Here is a 13,964-nt window from a genome sequence, read left to right as displayed (position 1 = left end):
AAGCATATTAGACAGTGGGAAACACATGCTATCTCATACAAACCGACCATGAGAAGAAGCATGAGCATGTCCACAAGCTATAAATCACCCTTGCCTTATATGCAAACACATGATTTTTTCCAATGGTGTAAGCAAACGCATGATTAGAACATCTAATGCTACAAAATTTGAGAAAGTGTAAATGAGAAGAGCAAATCCTTAGATCTATCCCGTACACAATTCCTAACTTAGTGAATGATTTTTTTCTTTTTTATTTTTCCCTTCAATTAAGACTATGAGAGAGCAGTTATAATAAATAAATAAATAAATAAATAAAACCCAGTTATTTTCCTTTATAAGAAGAGCATAAAACTCAATGTGAAGACACATCATAACAATGTCCACCGACAGCAATGAAAAATCTGATACAGTAAAAAATTACAGCAATGCAAGTGCCAATACATGAAATATAACATCGAACACTACTATAAAAATGTAAGCAATTTTAGTTAAACCCATCATCGAAGCCAAAAGGGCAAACAAAAGAAGTATACCAGTAGTTCTGATAGTGTGAACCAACTTGCATCTACTGCTTAATACGCTCACTTGGGGTAAAAGTAAATGAAGTAGCAATACTTGCACATCCACCTGATGTGCAATGTGCAAAAGAATGGTACTCCTGCATGAGAACAAAAATAAAAAATAAAAACACAGGCGAAGGCTCCTAAATGCAAGCAAATCAGACACTTGTTATGACAGAAAGACCATCCCAAAACTCAACATGCAAGATCACCTTTGTCAAGAGGGGCAACATCGCTCCCTTAATTGATTCGTATGTGAAGGTGTAAACCATAGAAATTGGTGCTGAAGAAGCAATATTACTCACAATTCCACGGTATAGACCTGTTATACCTGTAATCAAAATCTCCAGTTATTTTGACATGCTATGTAAGGCATTCATAGTAAACAGGGGAAATGAAATCAGTTTCATGGATATGGTGTTTCTAGTGTTTGTATTACAAACAAAAGCTGTGAAAATCAATTGTCATTATTATAATCCTTCTTAGCCAACTCAATCTGCCACACCATTAATATCCCTATTTACATGGGTAAAGGAAACTGAGATGGTTCCCTTCATTACCCTAACTTCCTCTATCCATCTAGAGAACCACCATCTGTCATCAGCAAAAAGTGAACCTCGTTTGGTAGTATTATCCGAATATCCTTCGATTACAGTAAATGGAGCATGAAGATGAACCCCGTCTCTCTCTCTCTCTCTCTCTCTCTCTCTCTCTCTCTCTCTCTCTCTCATAAAAAATTAGGATTTCAAAACATTCAATCAGTTAGCTAATATAAGGCAATCGATTGGTAACTGTCCACTGATTGAGTTTAGCTTAGTGGCTAGTTGCCCAATCGTTTAGCCTGTTTCGGTCCAATTCTTGGGCAGGCTAAAATTCAAATTTCAGCATTCATACATGAGATGAAATTAGAACCTTTTTATGAGAATGCATACCTCATCAAATTGAACACTTCCAACTCTTGATAATTGTCAGCAATTAGATGCAAACTCTTGTCCAAAATATTCTACAACTCGCCACATCAAAAAAACAAAAGTTAAAAACATGCTTCAATATAACAAATTTTAAAATTCAACAATTAGGAAAAAAATGTATAGAAACAATAACAAGGAAACCTTTTCATGCATTAAATACACGGCTATTTACCATCACCAGAGGCTGGATCAGTATTGGTGGTAGAAATCCAACTTAACCATAATGTTACAAGTTCCTTGCTTTTGTAGGGTGAAATTTTAACATTCTCTATCCTAAGATGTTTGTAGACGGACTTGTTTGTAAAGATGCAACATGCATTATAAGTTCTTGCCTCAATTGTTTATCTTTACAAATATCACATTCTATACATTGAAAAAGAATCATTTTACTGAAAAATTTTAGTAGATAACAAAGATAGCTGCAACTTACAGTTAATATATTGGAAATGCATATCCTACAATCATATCCCATAAAAAAAAAAAAAAAAGAATAGATTTCTTTAGATCATCAATGTATCAAAAGCTAGAAACAATAGCTAATTTCTACTTTCGAGAGAAGTTTCCAAAGTTAACCAAATTTTCTCTTGTGAATAGATCCGAGTTCAATACCTTCAAATGAAAATAATTTTTTGAGGAATTGTAATTTTCCTTATTGTGGAGAAAAAGGGGCGGAATTCATCATATATATAAATAAATAAATAATCCTTCCTAAAACCACCATATCGATCATCATATATGTAAAACTTGAATTTTCTACCAGGCTTTGAGCCAATAGCTACTAGACAGTACACATCCAATGTCAAAAGCCTCAATGACATATCATAAGGTATTTGAATTGGAGCTTACTTACTCACTCAAGGCTCATTGTCATGATAAAAGCTATGGGAATGCAACTTTCCAGAATCATAGAGAAGATGTAATCTAAAATTAGAAATTGAGAATTTCAATTCCCAAATCAAAAAATTAGGGATCTCCATCCCCAAATCAGGAATTGGCATTTCAATTCCCAAATTCGATGCTTAGGGATTTCAATCCCTAAAAATTCGGTTTAGGGATTTTCTAAATTGGCATATCTGGAATTGGGAATCTCATAATCCAATCAGGGATTTCGAATTCCATCTAGAGAATTGAAATTTTAAAAATTGAATAAGCAATTTCAGTAATCAAATAAAATTGCATCATGGATTTCGTAATCCATTAAGGAGTAAGGGTTTCTTTTCAAAAAAAAAAAAAAAACCCTCTTTCATACAATCCCGAGACTCATACATTTACTTTGAGTTGGCCGCTTATGACAACCATTGATTTTGGTCACTGATTATCGGAAGCATGGAGGCGATGAAGATGATGGATCTAAGAAAGGGCTCTACTGTAGACGGAGAGGGAGAGGTGTAGAGAGAGGGAGAGGGAGAGGGAGAGGGAGAGGCGTAGAGAGAGAGGGAGAGGCGCAGAGAGAGAGAGAGAGAGAGAGGGACAGGCATAGAGAGAGAGAGACATGGATGAGAGGGGTTGGTTAGGGTCGATGCCCTAACTAGTCTCATTAGAAGTTTTTAACAGTGGTGTCACTCTCCCCCCTATTTTCTCTGGTGGGGTCCACTGGAGCTTTGGATGTGACTCATTCTTTGGATCTTACCCTAAAATGATCTCTCCAGATGGATGGATGGTGTGGATACAAAACATACATCATGGTGGGGCCCACGGAACTTGGTGACATCACTTCAGTAGTAGTCTCCCTACTCAACTTGTCAGTAGCCAATCAACGCCCAGTTGAGTAGCCAGACTCGCTACTGAAGTGACGTCACCAAGTTATGTGGTCCCCATTATGATGTATGTGTTATATCCACAACGTCCATCCATTTGTAAATATTATTTTAATACGTGAGCTAAAGAATGAGGTAGATCCAAAGCTTTAGTGGACCACACCACAGAAAACAGCGGCAAAATTGATGCCCACTGTTGAAACCATCCTAAGGCCCAACATGATGTTTTTTTTTTTTTTTTTTTTGAAATCTAACCTGTTCAAAAGTTAAAAAAGACATTAAAGAAGGGAAAACACAAATATCAACCTGATCGAAAACTTTTGTGGCCTTTAGAAGTTTTTAACAGTGGTGTCGCTCTCCCCACTATTTTCTATGGTAGGGTCCACTGGAGATTTGGATGTGACTCATTCTTTGGATCTTACCCTAAAATGATTTCTCTAAATGGATGGATGGTGTGGATACAAAAAATACATCATGGTGTGGCCCACAAAACTTGGTGATGTCACTTTAGTATGTCTATAGCCAATCTGCACGAGGAATGGGCTGGGTGATGCTAGCAACTTCCGTGGGTCCCATCATGAGGTATGTGTTATATCCAAACTGTCCATCCATATGGCGAGCTTGTCGTAAGGCTTGAGACGAAAAATAAGACAGATTTAACTATTAAGTGGACCACATGATCAAAAGTAGTGGGGGGATTGAACCTCCACCATTGAAACCTTTTTAGGGGTCAAAGAAGTTTTAGATCAATAAGAAATTTGTTTTTCCTCTTCATCCAGGTCTTTGTGACCTTATGGATAGATTGGATGGAAAATGAACAGTATGGTGGGCCCTACGAATTTTTTAACGGTGAAAATCATCACCCCCAATGGCATTGGTGCTGTGGTCCATTTAATCTTTGGATATGATTCATTTTTTGGATAATTTTCTAAAATGATCTCAAAAAATGGATGAACAGTGTGGGTTGATCCCAAATTTTTAATAAATCCAAAGCTCAAGTGGACCATGCCACATGATTCAATGTGGAATAATGATTTCCACCGTTGATACCTTCATTGGGCCCACAGTAATGTTTATTTGTCATTCAACCTGTTCATAATATCAAAAAGATTTGAATGAAGAGTAAACACAAACATCAGCTTGATTCGAAACTTCTATGGCCTCCAAGAATTTTTCAATGGTAGAGGTTTAATCACACTATTTCCTGTGGTGTGGTCCACTTGAGCTTTGGATATGCTTCCTTTTTGTTCTTTAGACCTCAAATTATCTATTAACATGGATGAATGAAGTGGATAAAATAAATAAATGATGGTGGACCCCACAGAGTTTATTTATTATGCTAAGGGTAATGAGTAACTCACCTAAATGTAGTGGAGAGGGGTTTCCTTAAAATATTCATAATCATATATTGAGTCTGTCTAAATGTGATTCACATATCCAACCCATTCATTATGTGTGTCCCACTTAGATGAGGGGTCAGACCAAGTTTCAGCCGCATCTAAAACTCATGTGGGAACCACCAAGTGCTTTTATATTTTTTAGGATGTCTTCACATGGTTTTCGATGGTATGGCCCACCTAAGTTTCGTATACGGATGATTTTTGAGATATCTTATAACCTAAAGGGGACACATCAAATGCACAGTGTTGGTGTTCGACACACATCATGATGGGGCTCACAAAACTTAATTACTAACATCAATTCTTAGGTTCTCACGAGGTCAATAAGTTGGGTCACAATTTTGACCTGAATATTTGGTCCATTTTGCATGTCTGGTCCATTCACTCTATTTTAATGATCAATACCCTCAATTCGACTAGTTACTCGCCCTGATCAGGCTACATATGAGAAAGATATTAGACATACAAGATTGATCAACCATTTGAGTGAAATTTGATTTAAATATCTGAAGTTATTTACTCTTCAATTTGGACTGATTAGATTGTCCAAAAATGATTAAAGGTTCAATTAGTGGTTGTGCCTAATAATTTAGTAAAAAAAATAAAATTTCATAGATAAATTTCAATTTCCATTTAAAAATAACAATTTTTTCAAAATGTATATTTTTTTTACTCTTAATTTTTCTTTAAAAACTTTTAACAAAATATCATTTTTATTTGTAAGTCCCCACTTTGTAGTCCACTTAAGCTTTGGACCCGCCCCATTTTTTGGTTAATATCTTAAAATGATCTGAGAAAAGCATTGAACAGTATGGAGAAAGTCAATCCATGACTTAGGTGGGCCAAGAGCTTAAAAATAAAGTTAATCCATGACTTGGGTGGGCCACACCACATAATATAATGGAGAGGGGTTTCCTTAAAACATTCATAATCATATATTGGGTCTGCCTAAATGTGATTCACATATCCAACCCACTCATTATGTGTGTCCCACTTGGATGAGGGGTCAGACCAATTTTCAGCCGCATCCAAAACTCATGTGGGCCCCACCAAGTGCTTTTATATTTTTTAGGATGTTTTCACATAGTTTTAGATGGTATGGCCCACCTGAATTTTGTATACAGATAATTTTTGAGATATCTCATAACCTAAAGGGGACACATTAAATTCACGGTGTTGATGTTCGACACACATCAAGATGGGGCCCACAAAACTTACTAACATCAATTCTTAGGTTCTCACATGGTCAGTAAGTTGGGTCACAATTTTGACCAGAATATTTGGCCCATTTTACATGTCTAGTCCATTCACTCTATTTTACTGATCAATACCCTCAATTTGACAAGTTATTCGCCTCAATCAGGCTACACATGAGAAAGATATTGGGCATACAAGATTGATCAACAATTTCAGTGAAATTTGATTTAAACATCTGAAGTTATTTACTCTTCAATCTGAACTGATTAGATTGTCCAAAAATGATTAAAGGTTCAATTACTGGGTGTGCCTAATAATTTAGTAATTTTCTTTCACAAATAAATTTCAATTTCCATTTAAAAATAACGGTTTTTTTTTTTTCCAAAATGTATATTTTTTTACTCTTTTAACAAAATATCATTTTTATTACAAAATATTTCAAAAAAAAAAAATACAAATTCTGAATTTTTATTTTCAAAATCTTAAAAATTTTCTCATATTTTATTTTATTTTCTTAAAAAATTCAAAATGCAGATTTTTTTTCTTTAAAAGCATCAGTTTGTTCTCAAAATTTTTCTCAAACATTGTTAAAATTTTTAAACTTCTCAATATTCTTTTTCATGTGATAATACAATTCATCTAAATATTACTTTTAAATTAGAAAAAATAAAAAAATTCCACTAATTTGATATAAAAACTATATATACACACACATATACAAACATACTACCTTTACCGATGGTTTTTGTTCGTCAGTAAACAACAAGCGATTATTACCGACGGTTTTTGTCCGTCAGTAAAAAACATGTGATTATTACCGACGGTTTTTGTCCGTCGGTAAAAAACATGTGATTATTACCGACGGTTTTCGTCCGATGGAAAAAAATAGGCCACTATTACCGACGGTGTTGCTTCGTCGGTAAAAAACATTAGCGAAAATTTTGGCTTTAAATAAATAACATTATTACCAACAAATTTTTTCAATGGTAAAAACATTAACACCGATGGTTTTAGTTCATCGGTACAACTCCTTGCACGAAAATTTTCAATATAACGCGAAAATTTTCACCCTAAATAAATAACATTATTCTTGACGAATTTTTTCATCGGTAAAAACATTATTACCGACATTTTTGGTTCGTCAGTAAAACTCTTACAGTGAAAGTTTTCAAGATAGCGTGAAAAATTTCAACTTAAAAATTATAACATTATTCCCGACGAAAAATTTTGTCAGTAAAAACATTTACTGATGAAATTTTTTTCATCGATAAAAACATTATTCCCGACGGTTTTAGTTCATCGGTAAAACTCCTTACATGAAAATTTTCAATTTAGCGCAAAATTTTCACCCTAAATAAATAACATTATTCCCGACGAATTTTTTCGTCAGTAAAAACATTATTGCCGACGGTTTTGGTTCGTTGGTAAAACTCTTACCGTGAAAGTTTTCAAGACAACGCGAAAATTTTCAACTCAAAAATTTTAACATTTTTCTCGACGAAAAATTTCATTGGTAAAAACATTATTACCAACAGTTTTCAGCCGTCGAGGAAACATTTACTGATGAAAAAACATTTCATCGATAAAAGTTGTGTTTTACCGACGACATTTTTTTTCGTCGGTAAAAGTAGTGTTTTACCAATGAATTTTTTTTTCATTGGTAAAAACATTATTCCCGATGAAAAATTTCGTCGGTAAAAACATTATTACGGATGGTTTTCAGCCGTCGAGAAAACATTTACCGACAAAAAAATTTCGTCGGTAAAAGTATTGTTTTACCAACGAAAATTATTTCATCGGTAAAATTTTTGTCGGTAAAAGCCCTATTTCTTGTAGTGAATGGACAGCATGGTTAAGGCACATACATCATTGTTGGCCCCATATACAAATGAACAGCGTGTATCAAACACATACATCATGGTGCGCCCATATCTAGAAGCAAAATGGACAGCATGATAAACAACATATTATCAAGATAGGGGCACACATAGATAGATGGTCCAGATGAAAAATGGGTGGACGGTGTGGGTATAAAACAGATGCACGACGTGGATTATAAAACAGATGAACAGCGTTGATGTAAAATAGATGGACGGCATTGATGAAACATATACATCATGGTGGTCTACCGTCCAGTCATCTGGACGGTTAGAATAAAACACATACAACATGGTATGGCCCACGGAGTTGCTGCTGCATGTATAACAACTATATGGCTGGTGTGCATGGCCCACTGACCCACCGTCTAGATGAATGGTCTAGATGGATCAGACCCATAGCCTTACTAACATTAGTACAACAGCTACATAGCTGCTGTACACCAGCCCGCCTCTCCCAGATAAAAAATGGTGGGTCCCACATAGGGACCCATTATATATATATTATAATATTATATTTTAATTTTATTTATATATTTTTTAGATCAAAACACTGCTAGCATCCTTACTGTTCTGCCATAAAATGATCTCTGCATTGGGTTGGACAGTGTTGATAAAACACATACTTCATGGTGGGTCCCACCATCCCAACTGGACGGTGTGGACACCACACGTGCCTCATGTGGGTCCCACCTTCTGATGGGTGACGTGGATGTAACACGTACCTAATGATCAGGCCCCCCAGAACTTGCAATTTCAATACGGTAGCCAAGCTGCTCGTGATGCACCAATGGACGGTCTTGATGTAGTACATACATCATATGACCCACGGAGCTTGCTGACGCCATTCTAGCAGCTAAATGGTGCTGGGATTGACGGTCTGGATCTCACAATACATCCAGGTGCGTCTAGCAAATGTACGGCGGAATAAATACTTGTATCATGATGGGCTGCAAACAGGGAAGAGAGGAGAGAGAGAGAGAGACGGCGTACGATGGAGGGACCCCAGCACTATGAGCCCTCCCTTCCATGCATTACAACATACATCAAGTGGGTCCCATTACATGTGGGCCCACCAATCAAAATCAACGGTGGAGATCCCTTCTTCACCAAAATGCATGGTCTAGATGGCCCTTTACATACTCAGAGAAATAAACATCATGATGGGGTCCATGGAGAATGGCCCCATGATGGAATGAACATATGGATCATGGTGGGCCATCAGCCACACCTAGGGTCCAAAGTGAGATCCATACCATTGATCAGTAGGCCCCACTTGGCCTATCATCAAGAAATACAAATCTAACCCTATAAACACCCACCGTTGGATCTTCTTAGTTTGATGGAATGCCAAACTCATTGGCTCTCACTTTTATGGAGGTTGATGAAGGTTGGAGGGTGGAGATGGAAGATCTTGGGGTAGGAAGGTGGGCCAAACTCTAAGCTCTCTCATGGGAAGCTTGGACGTTTAGCTCTCTCTCTTGGGTTGCTTGAGAAATGGTGAGAGAGAGAGAGAGAGATGATGTAAGAGTGAGAGGGATGGGTGTGATGGGTGAGTGATGGGTGTACTGAAAGTGCCCTGGTTTGTCAATTAGCGTGAGTATTGAGTCAGCTAGACAAAGGAGCCCCATAGGAAGATTAATCAAGCGCCTGCCTCAATAGGATGTGTGTCCGAACTCACCAAAGGTAAACCTTAGCCTCACATCCCATGTCCCAAAACACTAGGTAATTAAAACCCTTAAAATTGAATAGAACATCCTAGGGTTTTTAGTTAGAATTTTTTTCAAACTCAGAAAAATCCTAAGTTTTCTACCTTTGTCGATTTATTGATAAATAGCTCAATGAAATCGAACCCTATTATCGATGTCCTCGAAGTTCACTCGATATTATTGAAATGAGGACTTAAGATGTCCAACAACCATAAAGATCTATGGACTGAATTATCGATGAATCGATGGACTGTTTGATATCATCGAAATTTGAATTTCGAGTCCATCGAAGGTGACTAGATAAAATTAACATCTGGTCTGTTGTGTCTAAAATACCACTAAGGCAAATTATGGGATTCTCGATATATCGAAGGGCTCCTCGATATCCTCTAAATTCAAATCTCGATGATATCGGATTGGGACACAAATCTATCCAGCAAGTTTTCAGGTTATTTTTCTTGGATCGAGGGTCACTCGATAAAATCAATATTCAAATATCGATCATATCGAGGCTAGGTCGATGTCATCAAAATTAGACATAAACTGTCCACCAAGCTGATAGGAAAATTCCTTGGAATTATCGATGAATCGACACTGTCATCGATATTCAAATTTCAGTGATATCGAGTGATGCTCGATCATGTCTTATACCTGATTTATTTCAAAGGCAAGTGCTCTAACATTTTCAAATGTCGAGGAATCGAACCTTGTGTCGATGACATCGGAGTCGAAGCTTGTTCGATTTCCTCGACCAGTTGGCAAAAAGTTTCAAAAGTGTTTGACAGTTGAGTTCGTACCATCGAGTGGATAGTCGATGCTATTAAGAGTATACGCTTAATGATATCAACCCTACTCGATGATATCGAACTCTGTCAAAAATGTGACCGTTTTATATCCGTTAGAACCTTTTGCCTATTTAATGAGAACTTGCCTTTGGTTGTTGGCAGAGAAAATAGAAAGTGCTTTTGAGTGTTTAACCCCAGATCATATACCTTAAGTCTTTTCTCTCATGGAAGTTCATCTTCCAATCCACCGTCTTCATTGGCATTCAATAGAGTGGATTGGGGAATGAACTTCCACATTCAAGGATCCTACAACTACCATCTTAATGGTAAATCATCAAGCTAGGATGCCCTAAATGCATAGATGATTAGAATCACTCTATCTCCTTTATTGGAAAACATTTAATAGAGTAGGATTCCATCATAACCTTGACCCAACCCGTCGCCTTACATTGGTAAATCATCTGAGTTGCAGTTGAAGGGAGTTGAAGATTCTTCATCATCAAAGGAGGAGATCTTCATCAACGCGCTTAATGGGGCTTATCTAATTATCTGTAAGTCATTAGAGTCTAGAGGACCCTTGTGATCATTCCTTCTGTAGGATTAGGTCTAAGGTGTTTCTCACCCCTTTTAAGCCCTCATAGGAGGCCTCTGACGGGAGCGTACATGGTGGGTGCTTTGTGTTGACCCTTGCTCTGTGGAGTGCATAAACCCTTAGGTCCTTGTGTAGGTCCTTGACCTGTATGGTCTAAAAGTCAGGTGTTGTGTGTTGACCCTTGCTCATGGGAGCATAAACTGATGAGGTTCCTTTTGTGGATCCGTGGCCTGTGTGGCCTAAAACTTGGGTACTGTGTGTTGACTCTTGCTCTTGTGTGGGGCATAAACTTGTGTCGTGTAGACACGTTAGAGTCAGCCTAGTGTAGGTTGTACTGGTTTGAGGTGAACTTGATTTGAAACCTCCGGTTGGAGGTGAACCTGTTGTGAAACCTCCGTTAGTGAGATCTAGTACACCCAAGGGTTGAGTGCATCCACTGGAAGTGGAGTAGACACTTAGTCGAACCACTATAAAAATGACTATGTTTGAGATTTCCATTTACTTCTACTGTTTGTGTGATTTCACTGATTGTTTTCATATTACATATGCATGTCCTTCTAGAATTAAGTAGAATCACACCTCACACATAGTCACATCCATCATGAACTCTATTAAGCATCCTGTTTATCTTTTGAATAGTTTTATGATTGGATCCTCTATTTGGCTTGGAAGCCATTAGAGTTATTTTGAACAAATCCTGATACTTGCATATTTATTCAGGATAGGGTTGATAGGATTTTAAATTAACATAAAAATCTAAAAAGTCCTATTCACCCCCCTCTAGGACATATTGACATATTCTCACTTCAACTAAAGCAGTCATTACCGTAATTTCAAATGGTATCAGAGAGTCTCTCTTAAGGGCTTCACCGCCTAGAGAGTGATCTTAACTGAAGTTGGTAATATGGCCAAAGGAGAGGCCTCATCGGTCACTAGACCTTCAGTATTTGATGGATCAAATTATGCATACTAGAAGGCTAGAATGCACTATTTTCTGAGATGTTTGGATCATGATGTGTGGGATATTATTGAAAGAGGATATTTACCACCAACTGATCAAGTAGTACTTGAAAATGGCACAAGTATCACTAAGCCAAAATCCAAAGAAACATGGACAACATTCGGTAAAGAAAAACAAACCTTTAAAGCTAAAGTAATGAATGTTATCTACTGTGTTGTGTCCCACGAGTCTTCAATCAAATTAGTATGTATGGAATAGCCAAAGAAGCATGGGACTTGTTGGAAACAACCCATGAGGGAACAAGCACTGTGAAAAGATCCAAATTATAGCTCCTAACATCACAATTTGAAAGTCTCTGAATGAAAGAGCATGAGACCTTTATGGAGTTTTTCATAAAATTGAATATCATCTGCAACTCCATGGGTGGATTAGGTGAAAAAGTTTCAGTCCCAAAAATCTGTAGGAAAATACTAAGATCATTACCAGAATGGTTTAATCCCAAAGTTACAACCATTGAAGAGTGTAGAAACATAGATGAAATGAAAGTAGAAGAACTAGTAGGTTCCCTACAAACATTTGAACTACATTCAAACAAACTCCTAAACCCAAAAATATTGTGCTCAAAACTTCAAAGAAAACTACAAATGAAGAAGATGAAAGTGAAAGGGAGAATGAAGATGAGGAAGTGGCTTTGTTGGCTCAACGGTTCAGAAAGTTCATTAAGAAAAATCGTGGTTGACCATTTAAAGGAAGATAGGTGGACAACAAACATCTTACAGGTAAAACTGGTAAAAAGTCCAAGGAACCACAATGCTATACCTATCAAAAGTTTGGACACCTGTCCACTGAATGCCCAAATAGGAAAATCAAAGGAAAGGCAATGGCTGCCACATGAGATGTTACTGATGAGTCAAATTCTGAATGTAGTGACCCAGAGAGCGATGAAGACCAGAAATCTCTGAAAATTCTTATGGTCTCTACTGCCTCAAACATTTCCATCGAAACTAAGAACATTGAAGAACTTCAGGCCACTGAATCATTTCCATCAGATAATGAGGAAACTGAGTAAGAAGAAGAAGAAAAGGATAAACTGCAAGATGCCTATAATCAAACCTACATTCATAGCATTAATATCCTTAAAAGACTTGGAGTAACTGAAAACAAAAATAAATTGTTGCAAAAAGATCTAGATAAAACATTAGAAATGAATACGCACATGATAAATGATCTACAACAATACCACTCTAAAAATGATAAGTTGGAAAGGATCAACCAGTCTTTAAAATCTGAATCGTCAAAATTCACTAAACAGATTGATCTATTAGAAGAAGAAATTGAACATCTAAAGAATGAAAATCACACACTTAGGTTTGATGCAGAACAGTCCAGGAAGTCAGTTGAATTGAGTTACAAATTCTCCCAAAGTAGTGAAAAATTAGAAAAACTCTTAGGGATGGGAAGACCTGAAAAAGACAAGAGTAGTTTATGATATGAGAAGTCCAAAACAAAATCCAGGAATACAACACCAATATTATAAAAATTAGCTGCATCAAGAAGTAAAAATAAAAAAAAAATAAAAAAAAAAAAACACTCCAGTCTGTCATTTATGTGGAGATTCTGGCCATTATAAATTTGAATGCATATCTCTTAGATGGACTCAACTCAAATCTGGTCAAAATCATACTGGTAAATACAGACCAACTAGAAGATTACAAAATGTCAAGAGTCTGCCTAGGAATATGGCTAGAAATAATACACATTCATCACCACTCAAAATGAAGGAATTATTGACTATGGTGGCTGAATTAAATCAGAAAACTAATGAATTTGTAAGACAAGGAAACACAATTCAGTTACCCAACCTGAGTAAGGGAACATAGACTACCCAAGTAAGAAATTCTGTTACAAAATGGGTAGTGAAAGAGAAGAATAATTGCCTTGTTGCCCACTCAAATCATATAACTGGTAATGATGCCAAGTTTTACCTGGATAGTGGGTGCTCCAGACATGTCACAGGTGACAAATCCCTCCTCACAAATTATTCAAATCTTGATGATGGGATAGTCACCTATGGAGATGGAAGCATTGCTAAGGTAATAGGTTGTGGAAACATAAAAGGAATGGAATTGCTCAAACATGAGAATGCTTTTTGCAT

At 36.7% G+C, this 13,964-nt stretch overlaps 1 long non-coding RNA gene across 1 annotated transcript; it reads right to left on the bottom strand.

Moving 5' to 3' along the window:
• Positions 1 to 693: 693 nt before the first annotated feature.
• LOC131238627 (uncharacterized) lies at positions 694 to 2,888 on the bottom strand. Its single transcript, XR_009167988.1, has 3 exons — positions 2,798 to 2,888; positions 1,493 to 1,563; positions 694 to 891 (listed from the first exon to the last, which is right to left on the bottom strand). It is a non-coding gene; the product is annotated as an uncharacterized LOC131238627 (long non-coding RNA).
• Positions 2,889 to 13,964: the final 11,076 nt, after the last annotated feature.

The sequence above is a fragment of the Magnolia sinica genome, chromosome 3 (assembly GCF_029962835.1).
Source record: "Magnolia sinica isolate HGM2019 chromosome 3, MsV1, whole genome shotgun sequence".
Lineage (NCBI taxonomy): Eukaryota > Viridiplantae > Streptophyta > Magnoliopsida > Magnoliales > Magnoliaceae > Magnolia > Magnolia sinica.
The sequence above is the reverse complement of the archived record's forward strand: the minus strand, read 5'-3'. Positions and strand labels throughout refer to the sequence as shown.